Raw genomic sequence first — 18,946 nt, 5'->3', positions numbered from 1 at the left:
AAGTTTTTCCAGCCAAAAAGATGACAATTGGGTCCATGCTGCATTGTTTAGAGACCTAATCATAGATTTAGGCTTATAAAAAAGCCACTTCAGGGTAGTCCAATGTTTGGTTCTTATCCATTTTGGAATTTTGTTGGCTAATTATCCCATTGGAGAACTTTTGCTACGTCCTCTATTTCTCTCTTTGAACAGCAGATTTCAACTCCAGGATGCATTCATCGTTTTGAGATGTCATTGGAGTCACCCTCAGTCAGATGAAAAACTCTTGAATTTGTGTCATCTGTCCGAAAGATACTCTCCCAGAAGCTCAAATTGTCATCATTCATCTATACTAATTCTAATTTTAAGTTTCATCAGTTTTTAGTTATTTCCATGACCTATGTGCTATTTTCTTTATTCTATTCAAAAGTAACTTTTTTTTTTATCCCAGTGCGAGCAGAATATTGCTTGTGAAAACTGTTGTGTGGGCAATTCATTAACCTTCTCATGCACAAATCAGGGCTTTGTCTTTTTACTCTTACTTTTTTACTCAATGGCTGCCATTGACGGTGCTAGACGCCCAATCCATTTTGACTGCGAGGGCGTCAATGGTACTGAGAGATGAGCGTTCACGGTCCTTATCGAGAAATACTATAGGGGGAAAAACAACAACAGAGTATTACCTCTATCTGTCTGTCTGTCTGCCTGTCTATCTTATTTTTTAATGTATTTTATCAATACGACGTATAATACATGTTTTTTGGATAGTTATTTTGAGAGGGGGTAATTAGGGGTACTTAAAGGGTTAATTCCGACTTACGCAGAAATTTAGGTTACGCCACCAGCGTAGGAACGAAACTCGTTCATAACCCAGGGACTACCTGTACTGTATATGCAAAATATTATTACAAAAATAACAATAATTATTACAGTTTCTTCCAATTGCTTTAGTTTTTAGCTTAGTTTAGTTTCTCAGATCAGACTTGAAATTCTCAAAACTACTTGTTCAATCCTCGCAACATTGTATCACTAGTGCACATTTAAAAGCAGTTTCTTATTTCTTTGAACAAGTTGCAGATGTTTTGTACATCCATGCAAATGATTTGTACAATTCTCTGGCGAAATGGATTATCATGGGTCTCTCTTGAATGGTCTCACCACCCACATTTAGTCATTAGTTCATTGCATAAGTCTTTACATGCACAATGTTGTTGTCGTGTGTGTGTGCTTATTTCAAAGCATTTTCGTTACTTTACGTAACTTATTTTAACCAAAATTTGTAATAGTTTGGGACAATGTGAGTTTCCACCCATGCCAACATAATCAGGGAATGGTTTGCAACCCACAAAAGACCCACCATACTTCCCATTGCTCAATTCCACAGAAGAATTTTTCCTCCACATGGAGATGGCAGGTGTATGATCGCCAGCCTCACACTCTCCTTGATGCCATGAGTGCAGCATGCAGTGACATCACAACAGATGCCTGCAGAGGCTGGATAAGGCATTCAAGAAGACTGTTTCCAGGCTGTATTGCAAGAGATGACATCCGGTGTTATGTCGATGAAAACTTGTGGCCCAACAGAGCGGAACGTCAACATGTGTAGAAATAAAGGGGGGTGGGGGGGGGTTGATCCCGACAGCATGGTCATGGTCAGTCAAGACATTGTAAAAACAGTGAAAGTGTAAACTGAATCTTGTCCAGTCCCTTGCAATCAATCTCCCATAAAGGTGTAACTTATTAACAATTTTCATCAAAACTTGCGTAAACCGTCTTCAGCATCAGAGCCTTTCACCAGAGTAACTGTTTAATGGCGTACCGCACGCATGCTATTTTTAGACCGTGACGTTGCATCGTAAAGCAGAAGTAATGCCGAAGTGGGACATTATAGACCCGCCCTCGCATTGAAACAACGTAATTTGTGCTACTTTTCGCCGATAATCTTTCAAACGCGAACATGCCAATCACGCATTGCTTTTTTGGAACTCGTAGAAATTACTCTAAACATTACGACACATGAAGGAGTTTTTCTTCATACGTTTCCGGAAACCAAAAACTCGGGAGGAAAAAATGTGAAGACCGAATCAACTTGCGCGGACTTTTAACACCAGCTCGGCGAATCCATTCACATTTCATATGCAGTAAACATTTTGTTGGGTTGGTATGGTCTTTCAGAGGACAAAGAGGTAAGCCATTTTTATATTTTTAACTTATTTTTTTAGCGTAACGTTGTGCAGTACTGCTTCTGTCTCACAATGAATTACCTGAAAAGAATTACAATGGTATCTGACTGCCACTGTTACCGTTTCTGTCGTGTATATATATATATCTTGAGTTTCCAGTTATTTCTACAACTCTGATTTTTCTCCGATAGAGTGATTGGAACAGATACTTCTTTGTCACAAAAAACATTCATGAAGTTTGGTTCTTTTATGACTTTATTATGGGTTAACAGAAAAAGTGATCAAATCTGCTGGGTCAAAAATATACATACATGGATTTGAAAAAGCGAATCATTGACTTGAACAAGTCAGGAAAGTCACTTGGAGCCATTTCAAAGCAGCTGCAGGTCCCAAGAGCAACAGTGCAAACAATTGTTTGTAAGTATAAAGTGCATGGCACTGTTTTGTCACTGCCACGATCAGGAGAAAATGCAAGCTATCACCTGCTGCGGAGAGAAAATTGGTCAGGAGGGTGAAGATTCAACCGAGAATCACCAAAAACCAGATCTGCCAAGAATTAGAAGCTGCTGGAACACAGGTGTCAGTGTCCACAGTCAAGCGTGTTTTGCATCTCCATGGACTGAGAGGCTGCCGTGCAAGAAGGAAGCCCTTGCTCCAAAAGCGGCACCTTAAGGCTCGACTGAAGTTTGCTGCTGATCACATGGACAAAGATAAGACCTTCTGGAGGAAAGTTCTGTGGTCAGACGAAACAAAAATCGAGCTGTTTGGCCACAATGCCCAGCAATATGTTTGGAGGAGAAAAGGTGAGGCCTTTAACCCCAAGTAGACCATGCCTACCGTCAAGCACGGTGGTGGTAGTATTATGCTGTGGGGCTGTTTTGCTGCCAATGGAATTGGTGCTTTACAGACAGTAAATGGGATAATGAAGAAGGAGTCTTACCTTCAAATTCTTCAAGATAACCTAACGTCATCAGCCCGAAGATTGGGTCTTGGGCGGAGTTGGGTGTTCCAACAGGGCAATGACCCCAAACACACATCAAAAGTGGTAATGGAATGGCTGAATCAGACTAGAATTAAGGTTTTCGAATGGCCTTCCCAAAGTCCTGACTTAAACCCATTGAGAACTTGTGGACAATGCTGAAGAAACAAGTCCATGTCATAAAGCCATGAAATTTAACTGAACTGTACCAATTCTGTCAAGAGGAGTGGTCAAAGATTCAACCAGAAGCTTGTGGATGGCTACCAAAAGCGCCTAATTGAAGTGAAAATGGCCAAGGGACATGTTACCAAATATTAGCGCTGCTGTATGTATATTTTTGACCCAGCAGATTTGATCACTTTTTTCTGTTCACCCATAATAAAGTCATAAAAGAACTCAACTTCATGATTTTTTTTTTTTTTTATGACAAAGAAGTATCTGTTCCAATCACTCTATCAGAGAAAAATCAGAGTTGTAGAAATAACTGAAAACTCAAGACAGCCATGACATTATGTTCTTCACAAGTGTATGTAAACTTTTGACCACAACTGTATATACATAAAAAAACAACTTAAGTATGGGGAAAGTGTAAATAAATTATAGAATTAAGATGTGTTATCAATGAAAGAATTAAAAGTGTTCGTTGGCTGTCACTGAGTAGCATTTGCGATCGCTACACAAAGCTAACTAAATTACCCCCAAGAACGGTCAGAGACGTAGGACAACCAGAGGATATACAAGAAAGACAGGGCTGATGGTAAAGAATAGGTTGTTGAAACAGGAGAATGTCATTGTCAGTCGCATCGATAAAAAAGCTAAGGCTATGCTTAGGTCGGCTCGTTTTTTTTTCATCTTTTTCAGCCTTCGACTCTAAAGCCATCTCTTTAACTGAACATTTTTATGTTCTTCCACATCTTTACCAGTGAATTTGGCACCAGGCACATCATTTTCAGATAGATTTGGTAGGTTTAGCTCTGTAAACATCTCCTTCGTACACGATTTCCATTCATTTCCTATTAGGGACGAACGGTGGCTTGTCCCTACTTACGTAGCAACTGTAGCTAATGTCATGAATATTAATGGACAGAAGTGACGTGTTGCTTGCGGTACGCCATTGAGAGCATGACTAAGCAATTCGACTTTCTTGCCTGTACAGAATGAAACAAGGACTTGTCATTCTGACAGCACTGATATGTTCATTGATGGAGAAATTTAATTTTGAGCGATAGACCAAGAATTTTGCACAAAAAAAAATGCCTTTTGCAGGTAATCCGTATTGTTTTGCTACTTGTGCGAGTTGTTTTGAGAAATGCACTAACTGTCTTAAGAATGTCAATTCTGATCGATACATACTAAAACAGTGGTTCTTAACCTGGGTTCGATCGAACCCCAGGGGTTCGGTGAGTAAGTCTAAGGGGTTCGGCGAAGGTAAAGAAACTCAGAGCCCTATTTTCGTATGCTGATTAAATCCAGGCAAAGTGGCTTTTTTAGATCGGGTTTTGGACTGGTTTGCTCCCAATTTACGGGCTTATTCAATTTCTTAACTGCTAGTCCTCGATCTGATGGGAGCAGGAACTGGTTTGCTCAGTGGAAGGTTGACTCGCACTTGGTATGAGGCAATACAACAAACCAATGAGCGCAGCGTGGTCTTAAATTTTGACCTGTTTTTAAAACACGGTGTCAAAATGAGAAGAATTTTAACGGGAATTTGCTAAATTATTAGCTTGCTAGCTTAGATATGTTGGTTTTGAATTTGGGAAAAAAAAAAAAAAAAAGCTTCATTATCTAATTCCGAAGGGTTCGGTAAATCCTCTTGTGAAACTTGTGGGGTTCGGTACCTTTAGCAAGGTTAAGAACCACTGTATTAAAACATACTAAAGCAATTGTGAAAAACTGTAATAACTAAAAATAATGATAAACCCTAATATTTACATTTTTTAACAACCAAAAAGTGTCTAGTTTTGTATTTGTGCTAAAGGTCTTTAGTCTCAACTTCTGAAAAGTGTTAAAACAGTATAACTATCACTTGAATTGATATGTTTTCTCTTGCACTGTTTTAGACACAATAAAAAAAAAAATGGATGGTAATATGAACGTTTTAAAACAATAAAAGCTTTTCAGTGAACAAATATGTTGACTGTCCTCTGTTTACCTGTGTTAGTTTTTGCCTTATTTATATATACACATCAACAGTTGATGATTTTTTTAAAGAAAAATTACTGCTGATAATTAGGGTTGCTCCGATCATGTTTTTTTGCTCCCGATCCGATCCCGATCGTTTTAGTTTGAGTATCTGCCGATCCCGATATTTCCCGATCCGATTGCTTTTTTTTGCTCCCGATTCAATTCCAATCATTCCGGATAATTTTTCCCGATCATATACATTTTGGCAATGTATTAAGAAATGAATACAATTCGGACGAATATATACATTCAACACACAGTACATAAGTACTGTATTTGTTTATTATGACAATAAATCCTCAAGATGGCATTTACATTATTAACATTCTTTCTGTGAGAGGGATCCACAGATAGAAAGACTTGTGACTTTGTATATTGTGACTAAATATTGCCATCTAATGTATTTGTTGAGCTTTCAGTAAATGATACTGTAGTCATGCCCAAATGCATGATGGGAAGTGGAACCATGACTGTGCGTAGTGCTACCAATTGATATATGTTCTCTGCGTTGGGAAATAACATAAGGTGTTAAGAAAAAGATCAATTGCTACCTTGCTTCCCCACATTGCTTCCCATGATATTTCTAATCGTGGGAAGAGGGATTGTAAGGCTTTAGCCAGTTTAAAAAAGGCTCCAAAGGCTGCCAAAATTCACTCTACTCATTTAACGCTGCCTTTTATAGCTCTCTAAGGGTAAATCAGCCCCATTACAGATTGAGCGCGACAATGTGTGAGTGGTTCGTGCAGCACATGCATTAATTGCGATAAATATTTTAACGTGATACATTTTTTTAAAATTAATTACCACCGTTATCGGGATAAATTTGATAACCCTACCTTAAGGCTAAACTAAAGACTCTGGACGAGTGTAACATATTATGTCTGTAACATTAAATACAACTAGAAAACGATGTAATTAAAAAATATGTAAATATTAAAAAAAGGCATGGCCGCTATTTTTTTGCCGATTCCGATACTTTGAAAATGACGTGATCGGACCCGATCGATCGGCATCTCTACTGACAATACTTGACAGCTACAATAGTTGTGTCGACCTTTGACAATCACGTAAGACTTTGTAAAGACAAAACCCTGTGATACGAGTCGTTCGCATCGAACGCACTCTGCGTAATTTCCTAATTGCGGAATTCGTGTTCATGTTTCAAACCATCTCTGGAGATGATTCAATTAAAATAAATCTGACATCAACAGGGTTTCATGCGGCCCGGGAGCTTGCGTTGCTTCCACTATCCTCAAGCCTGCTTCATCCCACATGAGCAATTAGTGAGGCTGTGACAGTGCTGAATACTGTCAGCATCACACATGACACACACACTATTCTGATGAGGCTATTTTACATTAGGAGGAGCATGAAAGAGGGGAAAAAACACCATTGAAGCTCATGATGAATTCTATGTCTCCTTCCCTCTGCCGTTATTCTTCATCTTTGCTGCCCTGGCTGAGCATTAGTTTATGACTGAGTCACCTGCTCCCTCCTTCAAGTTCCCTCTCTTACAGTACCAGCTCCAAATGCATGCACATGCGTGCGTATCATGCTATATAGCTTACTCGTCTCCTGGTTTGACTTCTCCTTTCTCCTCCAGCGACTTTATCTCCCGCTATGTGCTTCCTGCCATTGCAATCATTTATTTACTCAGCTTGTCACCCTCTTTCTTCCCAGCTTGGTCTCTTACTCACTGATTCTGTCTGATTTTATGAAGCTCACACAAGAAAGGAGCTCCTGATGCAGCTATCCTGAACTGCATTTTTCTCTTGGGCTCGTTCAGAGCTTTGACGTGTGCAATTGCACATGTGCAGTACGCGTGCACACGAAGGAGTGGGAAAGCATGCACAATATCATTCCTCATTCTTCATTCTCAAATAAGCATCGCACGCGCAGCCCATGTCACTTACGCAACTGGATGCATCACTGATATACACACTCATGCCCGGAGACATCTCTCTCTTTGTCATCACACATACACCCGAATGTGTATTTGACCGCAGCCCTCTCTAAATAAGGGAGCGTGACGGGCAGAAAGCGTGTGAGAGACTTCCATGCATGCCGGAGATGTGTTTGAACATAAAAACAATCAAACACAAGATTACCATTGGCTATAACCATTTTGTTTTATGGGTGCTTGCTACAATACTAAGAAAAGAAAACTACAAATTAACTGTAAATACATGTAAAAGTTGTAAAAGTACTACAGTCACTGTGAATTTCATGGCAATTTTATTGTTGTTGTTATTACATTTTTTAAAACTGATAATCATTGTAGATTTTTTTTTTACTCTATGATACATACAGTGCCTTCCATAATTATTGGCACCCCTGAAAAAGATGTGTTTTTTAGCTTGTAATGATTTTTTTAAAAATTCAAATAATATGGGACCTTAATGGAAAAAAAGAGAAAAATCCAACCTTCAATACAAGTGCATTCATTCAGTGGGGAAAAAATCCCACATAAAGAAAAAATTATTTGACATCAAATAATGTGTGTCACAATTATTAGCACCCCTGATGTCAATACTTTGTACAACCCTCTTTTGCCAACAAAACAAGGTCTAGGGACTGAGATGGCCATGGGAGGAGCTTGAACCATTTCTGTGTAGATTTGGTCATATGTCTTGCTGAAAGACCCAGTGACGACCCATCTTCATCTTTCGGGCAGAGGGCAACAGATTTTGATTTAAAATGTCCTTGTATTTCAAAACATTCATGATGACACGCACCCTAACAAGGTTCCCAGGGCCTTTGGAAGCAAAACAGCCTCACAGCATCACTGACCCACCCCCATACTTCACAGTGGGTATGAGGTGCTTTTCAGCATGCGCATCTTTTGTGGCACGCCAGACCCACTTAGAGTGTTTGGTTCAAAAAAGCTCAATCTTGGTCTCATCTGACCAAAGCACACGGTCCCAGGCTTTGAAATACCAGGACATTTTATATCAAAATCTGTTGCCCTCTGCCGAAAGCTGAAGATGGGTCGTCACTGGGTCTTTCAGCAAGACAATGACCCTAAACATATGGCCAAATCTACACAGAAATGGTTCACCAGACACAAAATCAAGCTCCTCCCATGGCCATCTCAGTCCCCAAACTGTACAAAGTATTAACACCAGGGGTGCTAATAATTGTGACACACATTATTTTATGTCAAATAATTTTTTCTTTATGTGGGATTTTTTCCCCACTGAATGAATACACTTGTATTGAAGGTTGGATTTTTCACTTTTTTTCCATTAAGGTCCCATATAATTTGAATTTTTAAAAAATTATTAGAAGCTAAAAAACACATCTTTTTCAGGGGTGCCAATAATTATGGAGAGCACTGTATGTACCGTATTGGCCCGAATATAAGACGGCCCTGATTATAAGACTCTTTTTCAAGACTCAAGTTTGAAAAAAAGATTTTTTGAACACCAAATTATTTTTTATACAGAAAATAATTACAGTATATCTGAAACAAATGATTATAATAATATGTTTGAGAGAAAAAGCATGTTATTTTGCCTCATTCAAATCTTAATATCTGAACATTTAAATATGCAAACTAAAGTGCAATCACATTCGTAAATGAATGTTTGGTTTTTGAAATGTAAATAAACCAATCTATTGTAATAAAACAACAAAATTGCAATAACTGCATTTACCATCAACTGTAACTGTTGTCTTGAAACAAAACTGAATAAGTAAAAACATTTCAATAAAATAATGCAAACTGGTTAAACTTAAGAGTAGCTGTCATGGCAGAGCATCGCTTCAATGATATCTGGCGCCATCTAGCGTCGTGAATGGGTATACCGTCTAGACTGCGAATATAAGACGACCCCCATTTTTTCAGTCTTATTTCAATGCAAAAAACACCGTCTTGTATTCAGGCCAATACGGCAATTCCTTTTAATAGTATTAGTGACATCACTGTGCTCATATTCCCGTTCTCCCAATCTCAACCGGTAGTGGAACAATCACTTGGTAGTCAAACGTGCTGACTGCTGAGCTCCTGAAGACCAACTGATCTAAATGCTGTATGAGAACATTAGAGAACAAGGGTGTAGGTTAGGTCTCACCATTGGTAAGGACGATATAACCGCATAACCTGCATGTACGCTTTTTCCTGGGGATGGGACATTAATAAGACCAAACAGATTGGGTAAACTGGGGTCAGGGCTACATTTCTCACGAATATGAACCTCATTAATTGATAGGCTGAATGATCAAAACAAAATACATCTGTATTGACGTATACTTTCATATGTATTGGCTCAGGTGATACACTGTTCGATTCAAACCTTTGTTTTCAAAAACTATTTTTGGAAACTATTTTGAAAACTTCCAGAATAACTGTCTGGATTTTATTAGCAAGTTTATATTGCAATATACGAACATAACCTAATTTATATTAACATACACAAAAAATAAAAACTTGTTAATAATCCTTAAACTATCCATAAATGCAAAAAAATAGACTCCACTCAACATTGTTCTTCTAAATAAAAAAAATAAAATTTAACTAAAAAAAAAAACTTCAGGGAATATCAAAAATAACTACAAATAAAGCCTTCCTTCAGATAAAACACTACTGTTTTTGTCCACAAGCACAGCCAAACTCAACAAAAAAATGAAAGCTCCTTTGGGCTGCTTTAAGACCATATAAATAAAATAAAAATGAAAATTAGGGGAAGAGGGTATACTTCAGTTCACTACATTTCTCGCAGTTTCATTAACATTAACAGTGGAAAACACATACAGGAGGACATTTCTCTCTAAGTAGCTTCCTTCTCGAGTTTTGTCGGTTAGCAAATTCACACAGTTTAATGTTATGGTAACTCGGATGCAGGTTCTTTTAGTTGCAAAATGAGTCACGTGCTCCCCACCTCCACCTTTTTACATTTCCTGCAGTGGCTGCTGCTCGCCGAAAAAAAAAAACATTTTAATATCCCCCCTCTCTGAAGGGGGCGGAGGAGGCGGCATGTTGTCGACATGTTGTATTTCTGTCGGGGCTGTGTGTATGTGTGTGGGGGAGGGGGGGTTCAAGTCAAGCTAATCAAACGTGCATTTGAGGGAAAAAATGGACTGTCACATTCAGCAAGTGAAAAGGGATAAATCTAAGTCTAAACATTATGAAAATAATTCACTTAATAATGGTAGGGTCAATTCTATCCTTACAACATGAGAAGACAATCTAAATAAAATCACCTATATAGCTGAACTCATTATATAATGCAAATATGGTTGCTTAAAAATTGGCGGGGACAATTTGAGCATCCTGCCAAGCTGCTAGTGTTATGTCCCTATGCAAACCTACGCCCTTGTTAGAGAAACCTGCTCCATGAAAACTTAAAAGAGCGTACTAACAGATGAACCTAGACTGGGCTCAGTAGTCAGCACACTGGACTGCCGTGGGTTCAAACGAGAGATAGACTATTTATCGGCACCGATATCTGGAATTTGACGCATATCAGTAACGGCCTTTTTTTAATCCGACTGTCTGATATGAAAAAAATCCATTTAAAACTGGGTTATTTCGGCTCAGATGGATGCTCAGAGAACTCCTGCACTTTTTGTTTTTGTTAAAGTTAAATTTCAATAATTTAAGTTATATTGAAAGTTTATTTTATTTTATTGTGAAAAAATTCAGGGAGCTATTATCTAAGTTTTTATTTACAAGAGGTGCTGCTGAGTCTGAGAACTCCCTGTATTTTTGTTGAAATTGTATTTTCTGTGGAAAAATTCCACAGAGCTATTGAACCTTTTAATTAACTTTATAAGAGATGTGCCTGAGTCTAGGAAATTCAGGCACTTCTGGAGCAATTATTTTCTATTTGTGTGATTCAATAAACATGCGTGAGGCATTTCAATGAAGTTCAGTGTGTAATTTTTTTTTAACGCCAATTTTTACACTTTTACTGCAAATGAATATCTGCTCCGCAAATTGGTTGTTGGCCCCTCTAACTACTAATAATCGGTATTGGTTCTGAAAAACCCATATCGAATGATCTCTAGTTCTACTAGAACGAGAAATTTAGTGCAATGATGTTGCCATCAGACTAGTGATACATACATACTTTTTACATTGATTAGCTGTAAAATGAGAGATTACTGTATTTTTCGGACTATAAGTCGCAGTTTTTTTTCATAGTTTGGCAGAGGGTGCGTTTTATACTCTGGCGCGACTTATGTGTGTTTACGGTCAGGTCGGGCCGACTTCTCTCTCGCCAACTTTTTAAAAATAAATATATATTCATATATTTATACTAAAACGATGTATGGATGTCAAATAAAATAAATAATTTGGATAAAACAGAGAAGGCACTGTGCATGCATGCGCACGTGAACTCAGTGTCCCCGCTCTCTTTTCAGTCTTCAATCTCCCGTGCCCTGCCTGGTGCCCTCCACGAGCATCCTGGTATTTCCTTTTTGATATGGAGCAACTATAGGAATGAAAAACAAACTAAAGACAGGGGAATTGAAAAGCATACAACTGTGGTCGGAGTGGGATATGGAAAGGATTCAAATTGATTGCTATACGGAAACCTGTGTCGGCTTCACTGAATGTAAACGAATGTGGTGCTTTGGTCTCATACGAGAAATATATTTAACAAACATTTCCAGTGTTATTTCGTTGTGTAAATGCATTTATAATGATCATAAAAATATGTAGACTATTTAAACATTGAGAAAACTTGCGTTTTTTTCCTGCCAACTCAAGGAGATTAAAATTAACGTCAAATCCACTATCCGCCTGTTAGAACAGACACGAAAATATAAAAGATATAAAAGTTTATTGAATATCCATCTTACAGTCTTGTTTAACTGGGAGAATTCGTTACAAAAGCCAAGCTTTAATTTGTTATCATTATGCATATATGCACCGGCATCGTCACAAACGTGATCACACAAAATGCAACCACGCATCGCATCCCCAAATTTCCTCCTTCTCCTGAGTCCTCACAAATAAAACATAATTTTTTTTTTTTTTTTTTCGGGCTCGTGCCTACAAATAAAACAAAATTTCGGGGGGTTGTGGGCTCAGGCAAGCAAATCAAGTTAATTGATTGGGCTTGGGCCGCATCGGGCTTTAATACCCGCGGGCCGGTCGGGTCGGGCTGGATTTTTTAGGCCCTATCTAACTTCTAGCGTCATGTAACGTTAGCATACGGCACACCTATTTAGCCTGTTGTTCTCTATTGCATTTTAAATTGCCTTTCAAGATGACATGTGGCCCTATCTAACTTCTAGCGCAGGGGTTTTCAACCCAGTCCTCAAGGCACACTGTGGGTCCTGGTTTTTGTTCCAGCCGATCCAGCAGAGACAGTTGAACCAATGAGGCTTCTGCTAAAACAAGCCACACCTGACTGCAATCAACTGATTGCACTTGTAAAACACCAGATTGGGGAAAAAGTGTTGTCATCTTGTTTGGTAAGAATGAAATCCTGCACCCACAGTGTGCCTTAGTGGAATAGGTTGGGAACCCCTGTTCTAGCGTCATGTAATGTTAGCATACGGTACACCTATTCAGCCTGTTGTTCTCTATTGCATTTTAAATTGCCTTTCAAGATGACATGTCTGTTCTTGGTGCTGGATTCTATAAAATAAATTTCCCCCCAAAAAATGCAACTTATACTCTGGTGCGACTTATACATGTTTTTTTTTTTTCCTTTTCATTGCGCATTTTTGGGCTGGTGCGACTTACACTCAGGTGCGACATATAGGCCGAAAAATACGGTAAATGCATTTATTTAATGGTAGTTGGATATTAATTTGACGGTTAATGATTTATGATTGACATTTTTTTTTTCAATTTTGACAACAACAGCTGCCAATAATATATTGTAAATTTGTTGGCTTTAACAATACACGTACAATTCGGAAATTTGTAAAAGTTACATGCAGTCTCTTTTATCCACCCAGAATTCTTAAGTGAGCTGTGTCATTTATTCAAACATTTCCTTATAAAGTACTACATGGACGCTTCTTTCTACTACAACACAGTGGTAATAGCGTTGACCGCTGAGAGAGAGGAAGGTCCTCTTGGGATTTGATTTCAGGCCAGTAGGCCTATGTATGCTCTGCGAGAGTGTGCGTGCGCGTGTGTGCCAGACGGGTTAATCCAGGCTACACATTCACACACACATACCTGAGCACTTGTGATAAAAACTAATATGTGTGCTTGCACTGTGCTGTGTGCTTTTTCTTGATGTTCACGTAGCTGTTGTGGTTTGTTGTGTCACTCCTCAACAAATCTAATCATCACAGCACTATTTCTTTAACTCGTTGACTGCCATTGACAGCGAGAGATGTCAAATTCATTTGAATAGGAACAGGGGATATTGAATAGTCATGTTTCAGTGCCATTGACAGTGATAGACTTCCAATCAGTTTTGGCTAAACATTAACCGTCGTGCACGAATTAGAAATTTTATTTATTTATTTATTTATTACCCTGACAGGGCACTCATTTAACTCAATGGCTGCTAGAGATGTCCCGATCGATCACCATTCGATCGGGTCCGATCACATCATTTTCAAAGTATCGGAATCGGCAAAAAAATATCGGACATGCCTTTTTTAATGTTATAATTTTTTTTTTTTTTTTTTTATTAAATCGTTTTCTAATTGTATTTAACATTACAGACATAATATGTTACACTCATCCAGAGTCTTTAGTTTGTGCTTAAGGTAGGGTTATCAAATTTATCCCATTAACGGCGGTAATTAATTTTTTAAAAAATCTATCACGTTAAAATATTTAACGCAATTAACACATGCTCTGCACTACCCACTCACGCATTGTCGTGTTCAATCTGTAATGGCGCCGTTTTACATATATATAGAGCTAAAAGGCAGCGTAAAATGAGTAGAGTGAATTTTGGCAGCCTTTGGAGCCTTTTTTTAATTGGCTAAAGCCTTACAATCCCTCTCCCTACGATTAGAAATATCGTGGGAAGCAATGTGGGGAAGAAAGGTAGTAATTGATCTTTGTCTTGACACTCTTTATTATTTAATATATCAATTGGTACCACTGCGGACAGTCATGGTTGCACTTCCCATCATGCATTTGGGCAGAAGTTAAATGGCTACAGTATCATTTACTGAAAGCTCAACAAATACACTAGATGGCAATATTTAGTCACAATATACAAAGTCACATTTATCCTTTAAGAATTACAAGTCTTTCTATCCGTGAATCCCTCTCACAGAAAGAATGTTAATAATGTAAATGCCATCTTGAGGATTTATTGTCATAATAAACAAATACAATACTTATGTACTGTATGTTGAATGTATATATTCGTCTAAGTTTTATTCATTTTTTTCTTAATGCATTGCCAAAATGTATATGATCGGGAAAAATTATCGGGAATGATTGGAATTGAATCGGGAGCAAAAAAAAAAAAAAAAGCAATCGGATCGGGAAATATCGGGATTGGCAGATACTCAAACTAAAACGATCGGGATCAGCTCGGGAGCAAAAAAACATGATCGGAACAACCCTAATGGCTGCCATTGACGGCACTAGACGTTCAATCCATTTTGACTGCAAGGGGCCGATGAACAAATGAACGAACGTTCATACGGCGCTCCTACTCAAAAAGAGTTGGACATCTAGCGCCGTCAATGACACTGTAACATGAGCATTCAGGGTCAGCCTTCCGATCTTAAACAAATTGGACGTCTATCGCCATCAATGGCATGCAATGAGTTAAAAATGATTTTTAAAGAAAATACCTTATATTCTTACTTGGGCCTGTAAACAGAGTGTATTTCTGTATTTACTCCTTATAATTTAATTAATTAAGCTTTTATTACTTTAAAAATTCACTTATCAACAGGGGCGTTACCTCCTCTTTCACCTTAAAAAAAATGAAATGAAATGTTGGTTTTGTTCCTAGGGGGCGCTACACACATTTACGCAATTTATTTATTTATTTTTTTTTTTTTTACATTTTATCAAAGTTTTCACCAGTGTTCACCTAGCTGTTGAGTTTGGTGAGTTTTGAAGCATTCTGAAGGGGTCAAAGTAGGGCTCAAAGCGTCGGCGGGACAAACAGTGACTGCTAGGGGGCGCTACATAATGTATTTGGAATTTGTCTTTATACGGTATCAAAGATTGCACCTGTCTTGACCTGCTTGCCGAGTTTGGTGCATTTTGAAGCATTCTAAGGGGGTCAAATTGAGCTCAAAGGGGCTGCGGAAAAAAGAATAACTATAATAACAATACTAACGGCAGTCTGGGCACCGCGTATGGTATCCCATTCATGTAATACTGATGTGTTTTAACCTTTGAGTTGTTACCTCCTCTTTCACCTTAAAAAAAAATAAATAAATGAAATGTTGGTTTTGTTCCGAGGGGGCACTACACACATTTACGCATATTTTGATTTTTTTTTTTTTTTTTTTTTTTTTTTAATTTTATCAAAGTTTTCACCAGTGTTCACCTAGCTGTTGAGTTTGGTGAGTTTTGAAGCATTCTGAGGGGGTCAAAGTAGGGCTCAAAGTGTCGGCGGGACAAAGAATAACTGCTAGGGGGCGCTACATAGTGTATTTGGAATTTGTCTTTACACGGTATCAAAGATTGCACCTGTCTTGACCTGGCTGTCGATTTTGGTGCATTTTGAAGCAATCTGAGGGGTTCAGAGTAGCGCTCAAAGCGTTGGAGGGACAAACAATGACTGTTAGGGGGCGGTACATAATGTATTTGGAATTTGAATTTACACGGTATAAAAGATTGCACCAGTCTTGACCTGCTTGCCGATTTTAGTGCATTTTGAAGCATTCTAAGGGGGTCAGATTGAGCTCAAAGGGGCTGCGGAACAAAGAATTACTACAAAAATAATAATAAAACCGAGGAACCACAATAGAATACCTAAAAACATTGTCACCTACATGTCCATACTGTTCAGTTATGGATGTGTTCTAAGTCAAATAAAACCAAACCAACTTTTATTTGTTTAGACCAAATCACAACATTTATCTCAAGGAGAAAACAAAACATGTTTTAAGGTGCAGTAGCCCTACGCTGGATTTCGACCTACTTGAGCATTGTAGCTTTTTTTTTTTTTTTTTTGCCCCCGCAGGTCAGACTAAAGCCCACCCACACCTGGCATCCTGGTAACACCACTGCTTATCAACAATAATAAAACAATAATAAAATAATATAAAAACATAATAATTAAAAATAATAATGTCATAAAAATTGCAAAAAAAATTTTTAATGACCAAAAATAGTCACTTGCCCTATTTTAAAGTGTCCCTGAAACGGTTAAATAAATTACAACAGGAGGAAGGTCGCTGAGCTGTTTCCAAATTTTAGTGTTGTAAATCGTAATATTATTTGGTCAATGTAAAAACAGTTCATTTGGGGGCAGGTCTGGTTTATCAGCGTCAATGGCAGCCAATGAGCTGTGAGTAGCGTGCCCCCTGCGTACCTTGTGACATGTACTCTACATGTGGGGTCACACGTTAAGACGATAATAGGAGCAGCAAAGCTCAGAGGAGACATTACCTGCATCGCCTTTTAAACTCGAGGACGAAAACGGTAAAAGTTGCATGGCTTTGACTGAGACTAAAATACTTGCATTCATTTACATAAATGGATAGCATGCAGTCTGTATCCCATGTCCCTCCCACGTGAGCTTCACCTCCAACCAAAGCCACACACACACTTAATACTTGCTAATGCTGTGGTCCACGGTTCTCTTGTGTGCGGCACCGATCCAATTCAAACCCAAGATGACCTTTGCTGGTCACCTTCAGATGTGCCTAATCATCATCATCGCCATCATCCTCCTCGCATCATATATGGCAACAATATAAAGCATAACACGGGAACGGTGCTCGGTAGCTTCCAATTCAAGGCCGTTGGGTTCAAGGTGCACCACTAACCTATGCCCCTTTCACCGCAAGGTTACCGGCCCACTCTGCCCGGGGACCAATACCGGATCGAACCGACATCCCCGCTGGTGCACGTTCAGGTTCAACAAAAAAGGATTGAGAGATTGAAAGGGACTGCTGGTCCTCACTAAAGGCCCGTGTGGCCCCTCGCGGTCGGTGACAATGCCGGACTGCAGCTCTTCGCCCACCATCCGTGGGAAGGACGGACGTGCCTCGGCGTGAAGCTCTGCAACCGCGTCATAGCGCTGTTTACCAGGGTATTACGGTATGCCTGTCTGTCTATCATAGTAGCTCGGCGAGGCTCACGATGACACACCAGGCCCATGCGCTTTTTATTTTTTAATCTTTCTTGAAAAATCTCCACACGTACTCGTCCGAAAACACAGCAAGTGACACGCGTAGGGTAAATAGGAGTCACGCACGCATGCACGCGAGCACGCACGCCAACACGCACGGACTCGGCGACTCACCGTGCAGGCCGAGCTCAAGGACATCAGCATCAGCATCAGTGGGCGGGCGGGCGGAGAGCCACAATCCCCTGTTAATCTTGCGTGTGCGTGGAGCGGAGAATGTCCCGGCCCGGATGAGAGAGGATGCACAGGAGGGCGGGAGGAGGGGTTGTAGTGGCGGAAGAGGCGGTGGTGGGAGCGGGGGAGGATGAGGAAGACGACCGTGAGCCGGCTACTGCAGTCGGATGGAGGAGAGGGGATGAAAGACAAGCAAGCACGCTGCTGATGAATATTCCACTCCGCGCTGTCACCTGACTGTGGGTCGGCCGCGTTCTGCGGCTGTCAGAGGGAGGGAGAGAGAGGCGCAGAGAGAGGGAGAGATATTCACCCGGTTGAAACACCTCTCTTGTGGGTGGGGGTGGTGAGGGGTGCGCGGGTCGCGCCGGTGCTTACCGCCTGTGATGCTGCCGGTGCTGACGATGATGTGGGTACGATTAAAATGACGGGCCCAGAAGCGGTGAAGTGTCAAAGAAAAGAAAAGGAGCAAAGAAAGGGCGCGCTGACAGGAGATGCTCCTGCGACATCTCTGGAGGAGGAGACGCGCGCGCACAGGAGCCTGCGAGCAGCATCCACAGGCAAGCGGGGGAGGAGGAGGTAGTGGCGCATACGTCACCCCCTCCTTCCTCTATACACTCCTCTGCGTGGTGACGACAGCGGACACACCGCAGCACATTGAAGGGTAATGCAGGTTAAAGAGCCATGTTAATACCCCCCCTCCCACACACACACACACAACATTCACAGCAAAAAGTATGCAATCCAAAAATTATCTTCTATACTGGAGACGAAAAAAAGAGCATATCTCAAAGAACAATTTGACTTCTTGAAAATCATACGCTAAAACTACAGACATCTAGTTTCCTTGACATCAGCCCCTCAGTCAGTCCTATTCACTCGGCCGCAGCAGTATGGCCACACACAAATAATGTTTACAGACCAGACGCCTTTGAATTAGCGCATGTCTGAAAAGCACTGACACAATTCCTGCAAAGAGGGTTATACCCTGCAAAATGCATTCTGCACATAGTATAATATACAGTCACAAAAGTGAGTACACCCCTCGCATTTCTGCAGATATTTAAGTATATCTTTTCATGGGACAACACTGACAAAATGACACTTTGGCACAATGAAAAGTAGTCTGTGTGCAGCTTATACAATAGAGTTAATTTATTTTCCCCTCAAAATATAGCCATTAATAGCTAAACCCC

At 39.7% G+C, this 18,946-nt stretch overlaps 1 protein-coding gene across 7 annotated transcripts in view; it reads right to left on the bottom strand.

Annotated features, from left to right (window-relative positions):
• atp2b3b (ATPase plasma membrane Ca2+ transporting 3b) overlaps window positions 1-18,296 on the bottom strand; it is a 147,973-nt gene extending 129,677 nt beyond the window's left edge. For 6 of the 7 annotated variants that reach the window (XM_057829685.1, XM_057829679.1, XM_057829681.1 and 3 more), the window contains exons 1-2: window positions 18,129-18,296; window positions 17,697-18,014 (exon numbers count right to left, since the gene is read on the bottom strand). The gene's annotated coding sequence lies outside the window, so the exon portion shown is untranslated. Of the gene's footprint in view, window positions 1-17,217; window positions 17,618-17,696; window positions 18,015-18,128 lie in introns of those variants that run through there. The other variant, XM_057829680.1, reaches the window with a different exon arrangement.
• Between the last annotated feature and the right edge of the window lie 650 nt (window positions 18,297-18,946).

This window comes from Corythoichthys intestinalis, chromosome 2, assembly GCF_030265065.1.
Source record: "Corythoichthys intestinalis isolate RoL2023-P3 chromosome 2, ASM3026506v1, whole genome shotgun sequence".
Classification (NCBI taxonomy): Eukaryota; Metazoa; Chordata; class Actinopteri; order Syngnathiformes; family Syngnathidae; genus Corythoichthys; species Corythoichthys intestinalis.
This window is presented reverse-complemented; position numbering and strand designations above follow the sequence as displayed.